The sequence below is a fragment of the Chrysochloris asiatica genome, unplaced genomic scaffold (genome assembly GCF_000296735.1).
Source record: "Chrysochloris asiatica unplaced genomic scaffold, ChrAsi1.0 scaffold00037, whole genome shotgun sequence".
NCBI lineage: Eukaryota > Metazoa > Chordata > Mammalia > Afrosoricida > Chrysochloridae > Chrysochloris > Chrysochloris asiatica.
The window spans coordinates 7,896,893-7,915,916 of record NW_006408555.1 but is presented as its reverse complement, the minus strand read 5'-3'; the positions used below and the strand labels follow the sequence as shown (position 1 = coordinate 7,915,916).

Below are 19,024 nucleotides of genomic sequence, written 5' to 3'. Positions count from 1 at the left end.
CAGACACAGGCGCCCAGGAATGGGGAGGGGGGGAAAGTTAGCCCCACCCCTGAGAAAACCAAAGGCTCACCCGGACTTTTATTCTGAATGTTGGGCCCAGACGTGTTCTGAACGCCTACCCCCACCCCCTCAGGGCAAATTGGTGCACTAGCTGCAAAGCCATCTTTGCTGGGGAAGCTGGCTGGGGGCCTTGAGGCAGGCCATCCTGGCTTCCTGAGGGTGCGGGTGTGAAACCAGGTGGGCCCCAGTCCGGTTGGCTTTGAAGCCTGTGGAGGGAAATTCACCAGCACAGAGGCCTGTTTCAGATGGGGGTGGGTGTGAGGATAAGGAGCTCTGTCGTTGTTTGCTGGGCATCTGGAGTCCCTACCACTGCCTTGGGTGTCACCTGACTGGGGGCTTTTTTCATTTTGTTTTTTTAATTTCCGACACTCCTCAACCTGAAGGGGAACTGGGGAGGGGAGTAAAATGGCTGAGAGGCACAGTGACCGGCTACTCCCCTCCCCAGAAGCCAGTAGTGTCTTCAGACTACTGATGCCCCTGATCTGGGAGGGGTGTGGGGGGGAGCTTGCTTTGGAGGCGAAAGGCCCCCTAGCTTAACCGCTGATTGCTTAAGAGGTGTGGAGGTGTGTGTGAGAGGAAGGAAGTCACGACTACAGCTGGGGGACTGGTTTCTCAAGCCGCCAGAGGCCCCCCACCCCACCTTTACCATGAGAGGTGGCTGGCACATTTGGGCCACTCGGGCCTTTGTGGAGAGCAGCTGTTAGCTGTAGGACAGGAACAGACTCAAGCGTTAGGAAAGAGGAAAGCGTTGGGAAGGAGGAACTCGGGGAAGTATCCACTGAGCTGACTTAACCCCTTGTTGTTGCCCGGCATCACCGTGTTCAGAAGGCAGGCGGTGTCCATGAAGTGGTGGGCTCTGGTGGGGTGCACAGCTTTCCTTGCCAGGCATGTGAATGTGGAGGTGTGGCCTCGAGGGCAGGCCAGCCAGCTGGGCAGTGGACGGGTTGAGGCTGCCACCCCAGAACATAGTCCATCATGAGACACGGTGGGGTTGGGTCAGTGTCCCACCCCTAGAAGCACAGGGGCCCTTGTGGGGTTTCCCTGTGGCCTGACCATTATGTAATCTGTCTGCATATTAAAGTGCTGCCCAAACCCTCTTTTGAGACATATTAGCCGGAGTGAAACAAAGGTGAGTACGTGCATAGTCCACTACACCAAAAATCTGTCAGCCCTTGAGACTCTGGGATAGCTGGCAGCCCAGCTGGAGTCGCTGATAGATGAGGTGTGTTCCCTCTCAGGACATCTCCTGCTGGACCCCGGCTGTCCATCTTCTAAGCCATCTACACAGCCCAACTACTCAGTCCATTGTAAGGGTTTCAGGAGTAAGACCCAGAGTGAGTGATTTGGATCCAGACCAATGAACACACCAGACACACACGCTTTGTGCTCACATACTCTGCAGAGTCTGTCTACACTGATGCTGTTAACTGGATTGTTGTGAGAAATAAAGACCAGGCTCCCAAGACCATAGCTGAATGGGGCCAGGCCCAAGCTGGGCACACCCAGCGGGTGGGCTTTCTTGCAGTCCCTTCTGGGGTGTTCCTTGGGTCTGGTAGGGCAAAAAGGGGTGTCCTGGGCTCCAGCCTGGGATCTCTGGACCCACTCCCTCCAGGTGTCCCAGCTCAAGGGATTGAAACTGGCAGCCTCACCCTCTGACGTGGCTGTAACCTTGGACTCTTTTGGGACTAGGTGGGCGCCTGCCCCCGTGCCTCGCTCGGCCCAGTTTACTAATTAAGTCCTTCCAGGCCCAACAACCTGCCCAGCACGGCCTAGGTCAGCCGGCTGGGTGTGATGTTCTCGGAGACTTTGGATCCGGAAGGCTCCTAAACAAAGAAGGAAACCAAAAGGCGGGAGACGTCTGCCCCCTCCCAGGTGTACACATGGCCCTGCCGCACCTGTTGGGGGCAGGGCTGGGCTGGAACGCCATGCCTCAGTCACCTTTTCGCATCCAAACCTCCCCCTCTCCAGGCCTTTCTGAGATGGTCATGGCTGCCGACCAGTGTGCAGCAGCCAGCCAGGAGTTCTGCACAAGCAGTGGGCTTGGCCAGACCAGTATCCATTTTGCTGTTCTCCTCGTTGGGTTGCATTTGATCACCTGCTAGGCGTGTTTGTCACCTGGAAGGAGGCTTTGTCCGTGTCCTTTGATTCCTCTGTGGCAAAGAAGTAGAAGTAAGCTGAAGACCATTTATTTCATCTTCTTATTTGAAATGCAGCCCTTGGCACCTCAGAATGGTAGGTCCACTCAGCCTTTTATTCGTTTACCAAACAGGTCGGCACGAGAGTGGCAGTACCGGTCGCTGCTCTCCAGCTGCCATCCATCACTGCCTTGTTTTTCAATTGTCACCACTCCACCGCTTCGTTTGCCATGTTCCCCAGCACCTCTGGTCACAGAAAGGAGACGCAGAGGTGCCCTTAATTCCCAGCCGTTTCTTTAGTTGGGTGTTTTCTTGGAGAGCAAGAGGGAGCCACCTTCTTCTGAGTACCTACTGTGTGTCAAGGGGGAGCTCAGAGCATGTGGTCCCTACTTGAGAATTCAAACCCATGCCCTCCAGAGAAGCGGCAAGTCCCGCGGTGCTCATCTGTGTGTGCACGGGTGCTAATTTCCCTTTTCATCCCATCCACCATTGTGTGGTATGCCCATCGGTCCTGACTTCGATGCTTTTACTGGCTACTTGGAAAACCAAAGACATTTTTTCTTCTAAGGCCATTGGGCCTAAAAAGATTTTGGAGAATTTATCCAGATTGTTTCTCAGAGAACTTGTCTGAATAGAGGTGGTGAAATGGGGGAGGGGCAGAAACAGAAGGAGAGGGAAAAAAAATTCCAAAGCGTCTGCAGGGAGCACACATTTGTCAAGCTGTTGCGGGCATAAATAAGTACATCTGAAGCAGGTTTAAGTTTCTATGCTGTCCTCTGCTGGGCGCAGCCGAGATGCCTCCTGGCTCCACGCAGCATCCCAGTCCAGGTGGAAGTCCAGGTTGATCTCGGAGACATTGCGGGTTTGGGTCCAGCCCACTGCGATAAATCAGATATTTGCCATCAAGCAAGGCACACAGATTTTTTTTGTTTCCCAGTGTAGAGAAAAGTAATGTTGGCCCCACATCACAGTATGCAATAAATAGCATGATGAACAAGTTTGACATATTGTGAGAGTGACCAGAATGTGACCCAGAGACCAAGAGTGGGCACATACTGTTGAGAAGATGGCGCCTGTAGACTTGCTTGACGTAGGGTCGCCACAAACCTTCCATTAATGGAAAAACGCAATACCTTTGGAATGCAATGAAGCAAGCGCCGTAAAACAAGGTATGCCTGTGTTCAGCCGTGCTCTTCCTCCCTTTAGCCCTTCTTCCCAGGCCATTCAATGGAAGGGGTGCCTCGGGGCTGCCTCTGGGACTGGCTCTGCTCCTGGGTGCTGGCCAGGAGAGGGCATTTCTGGGGGACCGTCTCTGGTCTCCACACCAACCTCAGCGAAGGTCCAATCAGGGTCTCAGCTCTTTCTAAGGGAAACCCACTTGATACTTGTCAGAATGGACATTTGAGATGGTCGAGGTAGGCCTCTGATTAAGAGATTAAATGAGGCAGCCTGTCATGGGGTGGCCACACCGGGGCCGGGGAAGAAGTCTGCTTTGCTGTCATTAGAGTGGAGAATGGATTCTGAGGCTTTGTCTTCCTGACCGTGTGACTTTCAGCATGTTGCTTTCGCTCTCTGGACCCAGTTGTCCAATGGGAGGGACAGCCAGCACATAGTGGGGCTTCTCCAAGAGGTGTGTTTGCCTCACAGCCCTGAAAGAACTTCGTGTGATTTTTTTTTGCACACAGAAGGAGTCTCCCGCCTCGTGAGATGTGCAGTAGTGCATTGGGAAAGGTAGAGGTATTTAGCAGCTCTGGTATGTTGGATGGTAACGGGAGTACTGAATAGAGTTTCTTTGCAAACAGGAAACAACAGGATCGTTTTTTGTTTTTTTTTGGAGATGGAAACAGTAATGCACACACCCAGTACATTCAAATAATAAAATACCTCATACATTGAAAATTAAGGTTTTACTTCTCCCCCGACACACTCTTGGTGCAACACTGTAGGCTCAGCACAGGACTGCGAACCCCATGGTTGGCAGTTCAAACCCTCCAGCTGCTCCTCAGAAACCCTATACTGGGTCGCTATCAGTTGGAACCGGCTTGACGGCACGTGACAACATTAAGTCCCTCACGCTGCTCTCCTTGCTGAGCACCCTTGCGTGTTAGCTGTGCTGTGGTTGTACGTCACACAGTGTGTCTTCCAGTCACACTGGGTCCACTTGTGGCGAATTGCCATTTTCTTTTTCATGACTATGTAGCATTCCACTATTGAGGTCCACCACGGCATTGCTGGCAAACTGTGTGTCCCCCGCTGATGGACAATGAGGTTAAAAATCCACTGTTATTGCATCGATATGGTGACCACCCTGTCAGACAGTAGGACTGTCCCATAGGGGTTCCAAGAATGTCAACCTTGATAGAAACAGACCACCTCATCTTTCTACCATGAGCGACTGCTGAGCTTCAACTGCTTCTCTATTTATTGTAAAGTGCCATCGAGTCAGTGCTGACTCACGGTGACTCTGTATAGAGTTTCCGTGAAGCGGCTGGTGGGTTTGAACCGCCAGCCTTGAGGTTAGCAGTCCAGTGCTTATCCTACAATCTCACACCAGGACACCTGTATTTAGGTTATTCTTAAGCTGTGGCCCTTTCATACAAAATGATTTCTGTCGAGTTGTTTCTGGTTTGATAACTGGAATATTCTTTAACTCATGTATTTTGAGGGGGGCGTTAAAGCACTTGACTCAGGGAGTCCTCTCAGAGGGTCTTGGCTGCTGGCCCCCTAGTGGGTGGCCTCGGGATCATGAGACCTCATTGGTTCTCCAAGGAGCAGGCCTGAGCGGGTCAGGGCAGTGGTTTCCTACTGCGTATGAGCTTTCGCCAGGGTGGCAGCCAGAGAAAGACAGGAAGTGAGAAGTCTTTGCCGGTCGGTGTATCTGTGCAGAGCCCTTCTCCTCCCCCTTGCATCCCCCCTTTCCCATGTCCCCACCCATGTGCTTGTTGGGGGACTTGGGGGTTGGGAAAGGCAGCTGGAGGGTGCCATCAGAGCCCACTGAGTGTGGGTGTGGGTGTGGTTGGGGGTGAGTATATAGAGGAGGTGGGAGGAGGGAAGGGGTGGGTGGGAGGCTCTTGGTGAGGGGCATCCAATGACTGTTGTCTCCCCTAAGTCCTTCATGTCCCTTCCCCAACCCCTCACGGGGCATTTCTGCCAATGTTTGAGATGCACTGGGGTGGTTGGAGGGAGGGACACATGCCAAGGGGTGGGGCGGTGTGTGGAGGACAGGGACTCTGACATCAGACAGGTGAAGTTGCAACTTCCTAATTAGTGACCTTGGGCAGGTCACCGGGCTCCTGCCCTTATCTGTCAGAAGAAGCTTACCGGGACTTCCTGTTCATTTGGTTGGCAGGGTAAGTGAGGCCTGCCACCTTTACCAGCTACAGATTGCTCCTCTGGATACTTGGTGGAAAGGCAGGGTCAGGACTGGGGGCATTGCTCTTTTGTGCTGGGTGATCTGGGAAGGAGATGATATGGGGTGGGGGAGGAGGCTCCAAAGCTAGACCCAACCAAGGACTCACCCAGCACACCAATTCCAAACTCACTGCCTTCTAGGTCAGTGTGGACTCACAGCGGCCCTATGGGACAGAATAGAAATACCCCCTAGTGCTTCCAAGGTTTAAAATCTCTATAAGCAGGCTGCCTCATCTTTTTCTCACCAAGTGACTGGTTGGTGTGAACCTCCAACCCTGCAGTTAGCAGCTCAGTACTGAACCCACGGTGTCACCAGAGCTCCTTGTACAATCCCTGGCCCCTAGTAAATGCTCTACAGAGGTCAGCTTCCTTGTCTCTGCTGCTTTTTAGGTGCTGATACCCTCTAGTGGAAGATGCTTCAGCTATCTAGAATGTGCACTGGCAAACCAGTGGCTCCCTGCCCTCCCATTCCAGTGTTCCTGCTGTAAGGTTCTGGTTCTGTTTTTGAAGTCTCACTCCCTCGCAGTAAATGTTGTTAAGTGTCGCTGAGTCGGATCTGATTCATAGCGATCCTGTATAGGGTTTCTGAGGAGCGACTGGTGAGTTTGAATACCGATCTTGTGGTTCAAGCTGACTTTATGGTCGAGTGCTTATCCTGTGGTGCCACCCTAGGACTCCTCCCCATAAAGAGTGAAGAATAGCTGTACAGCAGTGTTCAAGGAGCCTTGTAAGCTAAAAAGCTTTTGAGAAGCAGCTGCTTTGTCCGTAGCTACACTCCAAGGCTCCTAGGTTTCAGAGGACACTGATCGTGTCATTACCCAGCTTCCTGCCCAGAGACCCTGGCAGCTGGCTCAGTGGGAGCAGAATTCAAACCCAGGACCTCCCGCCTTCCAGCGCCTTCCTTAGCTTGTGGCTTCCTTTGTTTCAGCTTCCAGGCTGTACTTAGAAGTGATAGGCTTGAGAAAGCTTCTCACAGACGCGGCTGGCAGACCACTCGCTTTGCAGGGAAGATGAGCTGGATTCTCCAGTCTGAAGTTGGGTGGGCGTCGAGAATACTGAAGGGATGCAGTCCAGCCCAGGTGGAGCTGTCAGGAAAAGCAAGAGAATCTTGAAATTTTTAGTAGTTCCCTTAGGTGTCTCCCGTCAGTCCCAAACTCCTGAGAGGCTGAGACTACCTGAGAATAGGAGCAGTCTGGGAATACGCAGGCCTGACTTCCTTGGTCCCCGTTGACTCACCTCCAGCCCAGGTGAACCTACTCACCAGCACACGTACCAGCGTGAGGTCTGATGGAGCAGCGGGCTGTCAGTGTGGAAGGGCTGTGTGTCAGCCAGGGTAGGCAAGCTGACTACTGTCACACACAGCCCTGCTCCAGAGGGAGAGTTCTGCCCACTCGACCATCCTGCCTCTACACTGATTCATTCCCCCACCATCGTCTGTGCTGGGACATGTGGGCAGAGCCTCCGTGCAGCAGGTTGGACTAGGTGTGCCCTGGAAAGGGCCTGCTCAGCTCTCTGGGCTTTGGTCTGATTTCTGGATTTGAACTTTGTGTCAGGCTAGCACGTTTACTGTCTTTTCTCTTATGGGAAGTTGAGCCGGGCAGCAAGCCTTATTAGCATTGACGGGGTTGTGAGTTGAAGGAGACAGCAGCATTTGTGTGTACCCGGTGTGTCAGGCGCAGCACACACTTCCATTCAGAGCAGGCTTGTGGGGCCTGTGGTGGTCCATTTTACAGATCCTGGGATGGAGACTCAAGTTCTGCAAAGTAGGCAGCGGCAGAGTTGGGAGAGCCAGGTCTGACCCCATGCATGCACACACGTCTGCTGGAAATTCATAAACGACCACCACTACCTGTGGAAACATCCTCCTCTGAAGTCTGCGGACCTCTCTGTTTAGCGTCTGCCAGTCTTTGGGAGACATGCCCTGAGAATTTGTCAGTGAGTTCAGGAAATTGGCCTTGTAAAGGGCAACTGCTAGGTAGAGGGCTGGAGAATTGAGTACCAGATACTGGGTGTGTGCAGGGAACGTCCTGTAGCTGTTTGGAGCTATGGAGGGCCTCTTGGGGTGGAGGTGGGGTTATGACACAGTCTGAGGATAGGCTGGCCCCCATTGCCACAGCATGACAGGGTCAGGCTGTGGAGGGACCTTCAAGCCACCTGGGCAAGGGGCACATTGGTGATGCCCACAAGACAAGCAGAGACCATTTCTTGCCCTCTTTAACAAACAGGGAAACTGAGGCAGTACCTCTCATGGGCGTTCTGTGGCTGAATACACTGGTAGATGGATGGATGGGAGTGGGTGAGGCTGCTTGAGGCTGTCCAATGGGATGTCCCCTCCTGCTGAAGGGGGCAGGGCAGGGCTGGTCCTCATCTCCACCCCATCCCGGGAGGCCTGTCCTTGTGACCCTCAGGACACAGGGCAGGGCTGGTGTCATTGTGAAGACCAGCATTCAGTGCACCTCCCGAGGACCCTTGGCCCGCTGCTGTGAGCGGTGAGGAACTGAGGGGTGGCACCCACCCTCTGTGCTCAGCCTGGGTGTCCCCCTGGGCTCTTCCGGGAGCTTTCCACCAGAGTATCTTGGTACTTTCCAGAACTCACGCTGACCCCCCACCAGGATCATTGGCTCCCAGGGCCCCCTTCTTGCCCTCCTGAAGCCTGGTGGGAGGACCCGGTTGGTCAGGGTCTCTTGGATGACTCAAGAGTAGGCCTCACTTTATGTCAACAGTGGAGAAAGTGCAGTGGGGTCGAGGCAGGACACAGGGCAACCAGGGGCAGGGCTTCCCCTGGAAGGGGGAACAGTGTCGTGGTGACGTGTGCCTGCTCCCTTCGAGTTTCACCCCCCTGTGACTGAGTCTTGCTTGGGGGTGGAAATGAAAGCGCCTGAAGTCTCTCAGCCGTCCGGCTGCTCCTGGACTGGGAGGGCCTTGCTGCATTGGCCTGCATTTCAGGTGGTGGGGTACCCAGCATGGGGGTCCATTCTAACAGCCTCCCTGAGCCCTCACATGTGATGCATGTGATCCCACATGGCTTCAGCTTATAGATGGGGCAGCAGGCCTGAATGTCTCCGATTCCACACCTGAGGGCCGACCTTTGCCACGCCACCACGATGACTGTGACTGGCATTGTATGAACCCTGAGCACTGAGGAACCTGGGCGGTGGTGCTTCGATCATTGGTGAGAGGGGAGGTCACTCCGTACCCAGGAACGGCAGAACTGGAGTTTGACCCCAGAGTGTTGTTGCTTGAGGTTGGTGAGCAAGGTTTTGGGGTTCAAGAGCAGAGGCTCACAGAGGTGCTAAGTGGCTTGGGCTGCGTCTGTGCTGAGAGGAGGGCATTCTGGAAGGAAAAGGGAGGATGTGGGCAGAGTAGCTCCACTCCTGGAAGACTCCAAATATCCAACATCCTACAGATTGGCCATCTTCTGTGAGCCTGTCTCTAGAAGGCCAGGTCCCCTCCTTGGGATTGTCCATGCAGCCTCTCAGAGCTTCAGTGTCCTCTACTGAGAGGGCTTGACCAGGAGAGTGTAAGCTCAGAGTCCACTGTGAGCATCTGCTAGCCAAGTCCCCAATACGTGACGCTCCCCTGCCTCAGGCTCCTCCTGATGCTCAGAACCTGCAAGGAGGAGCCTGCCCCTCTCTGCTCCCTAATCCTGTGGCAGTCCCCTCTTGACCCATCTGCTTTGTGTCTTCACGTTTAAAAACAAAGCAAAAGTAATCATGTGGGTTGATGCTGATCTTGGGAAAGAAACTAGAGCTCAAAGGAGAGGGAAAAAAAATCCTCCCAGTCCCATCACCTGGACCACTCTTCCCTTTTTTCTTTGAGGGAATCTACGTCATGCACTTGGGGTTGTGGGCACTCAGGGCAGGAGACGTCTTATTCTCGGCGTCTGCAGTAGTAAGATCCTTACTGAGTGCTTACTACTCACTGGCGGCTCTTCTTACATCATCTCAGGGTCTCTCTGTCTCAGCACTGCTGATTAATTGGGGCCAGCTCTTTCTGTATTGGGGCGGGGGTGGTCTTGTGTATGTTTAGCAGCATTTCTGGCTTTTATCTATTAGATGCCAATCGCATTGCCCTGCCCCCCTGCAGTTGTAAAGATCAAAACTGTCTCCAGATGTTGTCACCTGTGTCATGGGGCACCAGAGTGAGATTGAGACCCCTGGGTTAGCAAGTCCTCCCACTGAGATGGGCTATTGTGAAGCCCCCTGAGTCTCCAGTTATTGTTAGGTTCTGACTCACAGATACTATGTATACGGTTTCTGAGGAGTGGCTGGTGAGTTTGAACCACCGGAGACCTTGAGGTCTAGTGCTTATCTGCAGCACCATACCAGGACCCTCAGAGTGTGTATTAAACCCTGCCGTAGTTGAGGTAACTTGCCCTTTAGGGGTTGCAGGAATCCAGCCCCGTGGGCGCTGCAGTGTGGGGGTCCAGTGCCTGCTGGGCCTCACCAAAAACCCAACCCAATCAATAGACGGCTGGCAAGCTGATGTAGACTCATGGCAACCTCTAGATACAGTAGAACTGTTCTGTAAGCTTAACCAAAGCTTCTAATGTGTCCGGCCGCAGATAACCTATTCTTCCTCAGCTGGTGAGTTTGAACCATCGACTTTGCAGTGACCAACCATACTCTAACCCACTGTCCCACTAGGGCTCCTTTGCTGGCTGTAGCCGCCCAGAAACCCTAGCTCTGTGATCTCCGCTGTTGCTGCTGTGACCCTTGGACTTGGTAGATTTGGGTTGGGTTGTTGGGGGATAGGGGTTTTGCCTCACATCAGTCAGAGAAGACAGACACAGAAATTAGGAAGTTTTGGCATGAGGACATTGACCTTGAAACCTGAAGTGTTACAGCCATTTTGGTTGGGAAGTGGGGAGTGGCCTCGGGTGAGCAACCTGGAACATGGCTGATTGGAGTTAATTGAACCCCCTACCCGACAAGAGAGTCAAAGGAAGCTTCTAGTTGTGTGCAGGGCCTCCCAGTAGCTTGGTGACGTTGCAAAGAGGAGAAATCTCAGGGCTCTTTGGACACATCTGAGCATGCCTCAACTCAGCCCGTCAGACTGGACTGTCTTAAAAGGGTATGTCCAAGTAGCCGAAAACACCGTGCCCCACTGGGAAACCTGAAAGCTATTTCTAGTATTTTTTGCTGGAGAAGGTGGAAGGACAGGTGGAAATGTGGAGACCTGGCCACCCTCTGTCTCTCCTGCCCTTAAACACAGTTAAGAGGACTAGGCCAGTTTTGGATCCAGATGTTTCATAGCAGTAGGCCATTGAAGCGCTCTGTTCCTCTCCATCGCTGTGGTTAGTAGTGGCTGCCTCCCAAGGTTGTCCTGAGCATCTGGTGAGATTATGTTGGGAGGGGCGTGGGAGAGGACCCCGGGTGTAACAAGTGCTCTCCACTACCACCAATCTGGGACTATGTGTGCTGGCGTGATAATGTCCTCTATGACGTGAAGTTCTGGAAGGTGGGCTTGGGTTCTGTCCGGTGCAGGCCTTGAAATGAACACAGGGCTGATGGGGGAATCTCGGGGACAGAAGAGTGTTTCACAGATTTTCTGGGAAACTCTGGCCCTGCCTAGTGACCTTGATTCCCTAGGGGCGTCCAGGAAAGCTTCTGGGATGTGCAGTGACCGCCTCTGACCTCCTGGCCACCAGGCAAGGTGGAACCCGCCCTTGGGAGAATTCAGATAGTATTGCTGGTTTGTACCTCAGCTTTCAGCAGCAGTGCCTGGGAAATGAGATTTTGATCTTGGAAAATATGATTTAAAACCAGAATTGAGAGTTACTTTTATTTCCTAAACGATATTGCCCCTGACACATGCGCGGCGTCTAAGTTGAGGCTCCGGTCAGGCATGCCAACACCAGCGGGGGGATTGTTCCAGTTCTGTCCTCCACAGTCACAGTTATTAGGCCTGGTAGACCCCAACCCTGAGCAGCTGCCTTTCTGACCTCCACTTCTACCTGTGATGACGGAGCCCAGGGAGTGGCCCTCTTCTCTTGGAGCAGCTCCTTGTGCCCCCTCGGCCCTGACATGACTGGACCTGCTAACACCATTGGTGCTGTCCTTGGTCAGTTGTTACCAGGTGGAGGGGGTGCCCCGTTGTTCATCCCACTCCACTGGGGAGGGAAGTGTTGTGTCCCCCTAGTACACAAGTGGGGCCTGGCTCCCCTGGCTGTCCCAGGGTGAACGCAGTGTGCCGCTATCTTCCTGTGCCCACAGGACCCTCACTCCTTGCTTTTCCGTGACCATTGAACGTCCTCACTCTCCGACTTTCCAGTGGATTTTGCCAGTGGAGGCAAGAAGGAGGGTGGAGGCGGGTATCCCTCTATAACTTTCCGGTTGTCATGGGTGGGTAGCATGACTCCACCCTGACTTCTGTACTTGCCCCCTCCCCTTGCCTCTGGCTCTAGGGATAGGCGTACTGGCGGAGAAATCAGGTAACCAGTCTTAGTCTGCTCAGGACTCTTGAGTTTTTGGTGCAGAATCTGGGAGAGTCCCAGATAACATGAGACAGCTGGTTCCCCTCTGTAGAAAAGCCGTTTTTTGTGTTTCCCTGTCCTCATACCTTTCCCCTTTTAAAGTTTCCTTCAGCCATACCGTTGGAGCCTGCCATCTGCTTCCTGGAAAAGGATGAATTGATTTCCAGTGCTGTGGGCCACATGTTGGGCTGCTAACTGCAGGGTCAACATTGTGAGACCACCAAGCACTCTGGGAGGAAGATGAGGCTTTGTGCTCCCGCTATGATTTACAGCCTTGGAAACCCCGTATATGGTTGCTATGAGTTGGACCACCATCACCTTCCATCTTAGAGTTCATCATCATCAAATGGTCCTTGAGGCTAAACATGCGGAAAAAAACGGATCCCTAGCATGGCAAGCGCTTTTCTGAATGTGTTTAATTGTATGATAGTTTTATGAGGATTTCTAGGATGAAGAAAGAGAGGATTAGAGAGGTGAAAGGTGGACAAGGACCAGGGTTTGGACCCAGGTGGTCTGTCTGCTGAGAAGTGACTGCACTTACTGACGAGGTGTGTACAAGCTAGACCAGGTCAGACAAAACCCCACATTTCTGCTGCTTCTGGCTTGGCTCTGGTATCTTACTGGGTGTGTATGCAGTGGGTCTGACATTCTCGATGCCCTCTCGTGTACCAGGGCTGTGTGCCTGCTGCATATGGTGCAGGTGTGGACTTTGCCTAATTCAGCCATGGCCAGTCTTGGAAACTGTGAAGTTTGTTTGTTTTTCTATTTGCCAACCCCCATTCTTGTTGTAAGGAGCTCTGGTAGCGTAGTGGTTATGAATCGGGCTGCTAACCCCAAGGTTGGCAGTTCAAAACTACCAGCTGTTCCGCAGGAGAAAAATGAGGCTCTCTGCTCCTGTAAAGATTTACAGCCTTGGAAACCTTGTGCAGGGTCACTATGAGTTGGAACCGACTCCATGGTACTTAACAACAACAACAACCCCCACTCTTGTATTTTATTTTTATAATTAGCATCAGTGCTGGCCAGATTTGGAAGAGAACCTACACACTAAGCAGTTTTGAAAGGGCAAATATGTGACACACGTGTTGCCACTGCTCCTTGCTTTGCTCATGGCAGACATTGCTAATCAATCCTGGCATTACTTCCCAGGGATCTCAGAAACAGTCATGACTCATCAGCTGCTGGCATGCAACATTCCTGGTTTAGGCCCGCCTCTTAATATTGTTTAGATTATGAACCTGAGGCCCAGAGAAGCTCAGCGACCCTTGTGGGAGCCTCTTGACATTTGCAAGGGCCTAGCTTTGTGAAGTGAGTCCTAGTATGGTGCTGGAGGATAAGCACTGGGCTGCTAACTGCAACGTCTGTGGTTCAAATCTACCAACCGCTCCTTGGGAACCCTCTACAGAGTCGCTGTGAGTTGGAACCAATCCACATCCACAGCACTTAACAACAGCTTTGCTTGGCGGATGGAATCAAGTAACAGATAGACCTATGCAAGTGTATTGTTACTTCTATGTTGTAACCACTTTATGTGGCAGCCATTCAAATCTTAGCTTCTTTGCGCTTCACATGGATGACTTTGGGAAGTAATGCTTTATCTTTCTTTCCTAGTCTTAATTTTGTCCTTGCAGTGGGGTGAATAGTCTGTGAATCTGTAAGTCACAAATACCCTATGTGCCCAGGCACAGCCTCTTAGACTTTTTGAGCAACCCTTCCTTTGGCAAAATGACATGTGGCTGGTTCATTACTTCTAATATCCTTATATATTATCGTGTATGTGCAATAAGTATATAATTTTATATATGTTAAGCGCCAAGTCGATTCTTACTCACAGCGATCCTGTACAGGGTTTCCGAGGAGCAGCTGATGAGTTTGAACTGCTGACCTTGTGGTTTAAACTGACCTTCTGGTCCAGTGCTGCTTTATCCCACACATATATATATATATATATATATATATATATACACACACACACACACACAAACATACATATACATATGTGTGTATGTATATATATATACATATATATACACACACATATACATATATACATATACACACACACACACACAAACATACATATACATATGTGTGTATGTATATATATATACATATATATACACACACACAGATCCATCCATCTTTATTAATACACAATATGTATTAATATATGATATATGCCACATATATTAACACATATTACACATTACCATCTTTAATTTAGGCATTCTTAGGAGGTTATATACCTCCAGGCTATAAATCAGTCAAGAGGGTCTGTGGGGAATTCCTATCGGGAAATGGAACTTGTCCATGGAAATAAGCATGTGAAATGGTAAAGTTTCATTAAATATGAAAGGTCAAGGTTGTTACCTGGGGGGTTTGCTCCTTTGGCGGAGAGGGCAAGGGTTTGCCTGCACCATGCTTTCTGTGATCTCTGAAGTGGTGTGTAGTCTCCAGAAGAGAGAGGAAAATGACAGAAACAAATCATGGGATTTTTCCACAAACTTTCGAAGCCCCCTCATATGGATGTATTTTCTGTCCTGTCTGGAGTTTCAAGGTCAGCACTCCTTGCCCCTAGAATGTTTATTTTAAGATTTATAACAGTTCCTCGCTCTTTGAAACCGTGTCACCTTGGGCTGCCACCTTACCTATCTAACTTGTAAAGCAAGGGGACAGAATGGCCACAGACCCTCAATAGTCAAGGATTAAAGAACATTAAGTACATACAAAAAATATGCATGGAGAATCTGCAAATAGGCTGGGCCGATTTTATAATGGAGCGCCTTGAATTTGACCTTGGAAGTTTGGGTCCCTTTGTGCTGTTGGCATTTTTATGGAGTCCGTGTGTAGGATGGAGTGGACCCGGTTCCCTTTGTGACTGGGACTGTATGTACAATTTAAACATGTGCCGCCTTCCTGCCTACTACAGAATGCAGCGATCTTGACCCAGCCTCCTTTAAGGAGAAGCTAGGCTCCGCCTTGGTGCCTGACCCATGGAGTTCCTTCATTGTCTTTGTTCTCTGTGGGAGCAGGCTATATCCACCACCATGCCCTGTGGTGACGCCTTCTCTAAAAGACTAGAGAAGCTGGTTCCTTAGGGCCATTTCAGAAGTGTTGTGTTGTTGGTGTTTGTTGTCAAATGCCTTCCAGTCAGTTCCTTGTGGTTCAAACCAAGCTTGAGGTCCAGAGCTTACCCTACAGAGCTACATTAAATCAGGATTCCATTTCAGATGTAGATGTGGACTTTTGCTCAGATGATTTCTTTGCCACTGAGTTTTGCATTTGTTTGTTCTTAAGCCAATAAATGTGTAGAACTTTCTCTTTTGTTTGCTTTGTTACTCCCACGGCATTTGGCCCTTTGGTGGGATGTGGTTGTATTTTTTTATGGCTCTCAAAATTCTTGCTTAAAAGGGTGCTGTGTGCACAGGCGCATCCCTTGCCCCGCAAGATTTTCATAGGGAAAACTGAGGCTGCCTACGAGTGGTCAAGGGCTAGTAGGGCTGAAGAGGATTATGGGCTAGGCTTCTAAACCCAAGGTCAGCAGTTCAACTCTATCAGTTGCTCCATGGGAGAAAGATGAGGCTTTCTGCTCCCATAAAGATCTGCAGCTTGGAAATCATATACTGGTTCACTATAAGTCAGAACCTACTCCTTGAAATACACACCACCACCACTACCAGTACCACTACTTCTTGAAGGAGCCCTAGTGATGCAGTGGTTAAGCACTTGACTGCTAACTGAAAGTTCAGGGGCTCAAACCCACCCAGGGCCCCACAGGAGAAAAGATCAGGTGATCATCTACTCCCATGAGATGTGCTCTGTAATACGTATAGACGATAGCCTAGGAAACCCCACAGCTAAGTGTTTTCTGTCACAAGGAGTCTCTGTGAGTAGGACTCAACTTGACAATCCAATGCCTCCACCTGCTTGAGCACCTACTATGTGCCAGACACACATTGATCTCATTTGAAGGTCACAGCAGCCTCGAGGGGTATGCAGCGTTACCGCTTTAGGTGAGAGGGCAGGCAGGGGTGAAGCCCCATTTCCTAGGTGGTACAGCTGGGTCAGGCTGACCAAACCGTATTCTTTTTCCTAAGCACCCCCCCCCCCACTCTTGTGGCCACAAAGGTATATGGTGACATGCATATTTACCTAGGATCCCCAATGTTCTGCCTTGTCAAGTTCACCCCCATTTTACCATAGCAAGTTTAACGTGTCTGCCAGGATTTGATCAGTTGAATAATGTATTAGAGAACTTCTAGCTTTTTCCTTTGTTTTTAATGCTTACAAGTCAAGAGACTAATCAATATGTGAGACATTTGATTTGAAAAACAAATGGCAGGGGAGTTCCCTCCCCTCCCTCCCCCCCCCCCCCCCCCAATGACTTGGGCTCCTTGACTGAGAGGGCAGAGAGGCTGAGCTGAAAGGAGGTGTTCATTGGCTGTTCACCTGGAGAAGGCGTCTGTCTGGGGTCAGTTTCACCACCCAACTGCATCGCTTGCTTCGGTTAACTCCATGTCAAGACCCCCATTGTATCTGGACCCTGATTGGTTTGAGAACGTCTGGGCTGGCGTTTGCATTTTCTACTTGTGGAAACTGAGTGAGCGGCCTCCCTAGTCATCAACCCCTGTCCCTTCACATTTCCTTGTCCTCTCCACTTTACCAGTCAGGTAGAACAGGAGCATCTTGCTCTGGGAACAGGGCAGGTCTCAGGTAATGTTAAAAAATGTTCCCCCATTACATAAACAATGCAGGTTCATTGCAAAGTGAGAAGAAAATAATAATCAATACCAGAAGAAAATAAAATTCAACCAGAATGCTAACACTCAAAACCGAAACGCCACACTAAACGTGTTGCCACTGCGTTGATTTTGACTCAGAGCGACTCTGTAGGGTAGAGTACAGCTGCCCCCTAGGAGTTTTGAGGCTGTAATTCTTTACGGATGCAGACAGCCTCATCTTTCTCCCACAGAGCAGCTGATGGGCTCGAACTGACAACCTTCCAGTTAGCAATCTTAACCACTGTACCCCAGGGCTCCTTGCTGGCACCCAGAGCAAATGAACATTCCTGCAGGATATTTCTTTGTGCCCCGTTTTTCTGGTCACACAGGGCTGTCCTGCTCATGCACTCGTGGTGGTGGGGGGGTGCAGCTTCTTTTATAAACTGAAGCACTTTGCATAAGACCCTAGTACTGAGGGGAGTCACCTCTCTGGGAAACGCCCTCCATGGGTGCTGTACACGTCACAGCATCTGATAGTGTGGTGGGTGCTTTGTAATGATGTGTTGAATGAGTGAATTAAAGAAATCCCCTCCCCTCCTGTATGAGTAATCTAAGTGAGCTAACCAGGGAGCTGGCCTTGGGCCTTGACCTATATGATGGGGAGAAGGGGCTCTATGGTAGACCATTTTACCTCAGCTGTGGTGAATTGGAGCCCATGGCCCTCCTTGTCCTCCCCATGGGTAGGACAGGGTTCCAGCAGCAGTGGGGTGAGTTCACACCGTGATGAGTCCACAGATGTTTGCTGCAGGGCTCCTATGAGGTAGGTGCTAGGGTTATGGTCCAGGGTGAGCCAGACAGGGCCCCTCAGGAACCCTACTGTACAGACTGGAGACCATATACACACAGAAGCACAGGACTACATCTGATGGCTGCAGGAGAGACGGCGATACAGAAGGCTACGTCATTTCCCTTTTCTTCTGTTTCATTTCTCCAGTTGGCCTATTCCTGGTTGACTAGAGACCAGAGATAGACAATGATTGGATTCGACTCCAGCTCTGCACTTACTGGTGACGGTCTCGGGAATGCCCCTGAGTGTTTCCTCATCTGTATAACGAAAAATGGCTGTGTCAGCTTCATAGAGACTTAACAGAGACACCGCTCAGGAAGCACTAAATGCATAGTCTGGTACAGTGCCGCTGCTCACAGATGGGAGCTTCCATTGCTGTTGTGAACGGTGGCCATGAGGGAACAGGGAATCTGTCAGCTACATAGTTTTAACATTACCAATCCGACCTCGTCCAATTGTGATCCACCCAGACTTGTTGGAAAGGGTTAGTCTGGGTGTTGAGTTGTCACGTTCCCTGGGATACTTGGACTAGACCTAGTTTGTTCAGCAGCCCCTTCCCTGCCTCCTCCCTGGGAACCAGGAACAAAAGGGGCCCAGCTTTGAAAGAGCCTCTTGTTCCTTCACCAAGCTTGGGAAAACCAGCGTCGTCTCTCTGTGCCCATTCCAGGGGCTGTGTGGTGGGGGCAGACTTCCCTCTTTGAGCCTCAGTTAGGGCCCAGATGACCAGAACACCCAAGCCAAGGCCCGGCAGACAGCTGCACACTGCCCTTGGAGGTACAGGGTAAGACAGGGACTGTTTTATAGACCAGCTTTCCAGTTTGCCTCATGGAGGCCAGATGAGGCCTCACGCCTCCCGCCTGCCCCACAGCCCAGCCTGAGGGTGAGGACGTTGGCCTTTGACCTGCTGTGTCCCGGCCCTGCTTCTGCTGGCCTGTTCACTTACAGACTGAAGTAACAACCAGTGCCTGAGCATCACCGCTGCCTCTCACAGCAGGCCCCCTCCCCACCCCCCAAATGGCCTCCTTCAGGGAGCAGGAGGACTCGGGTGCCAGTCACACCCCAAGTTGGGGGCCAGGAAGCAAGGCTTTGAGTGTCATTTCCCCAGGGTTCTTCACCATTCCACCTCCCCCGTTCTAGTCTGAGGGCGCTTGTGGGCCTGTGGGTCTAGGTGGGCCAGATGTGAAACACTCAGTTTGTGGTGTTTCTTCAGTTGGAAGACTAGGGAATCATCAGTGAGGTGTGGAGGCCTGCTCACCTCCTTTGGCTCTGCTTGGCCCCCAGTCTAAGGTCAGTGCGCCACCCCCCACTCATGCTGCATTTCCTGGACGAGCAGGCTATGGAAAATCAGCCTAGCTGCCGGAAAGGCCTGGGGTAT

The 19,024-nt window shown here is 51.3% G+C and overlaps 1 protein-coding gene across 1 annotated transcript in view; it reads left to right on the top strand.

The window, feature by feature from the left end:
* Positions 1-19,024, top strand: part of CMIP (c-Maf inducing protein) — a 218,159-nt gene that overhangs the window by 1,392 nt on the left and 197,743 nt on the right. The gene's annotated exons all lie outside the window — the stretch shown is intronic.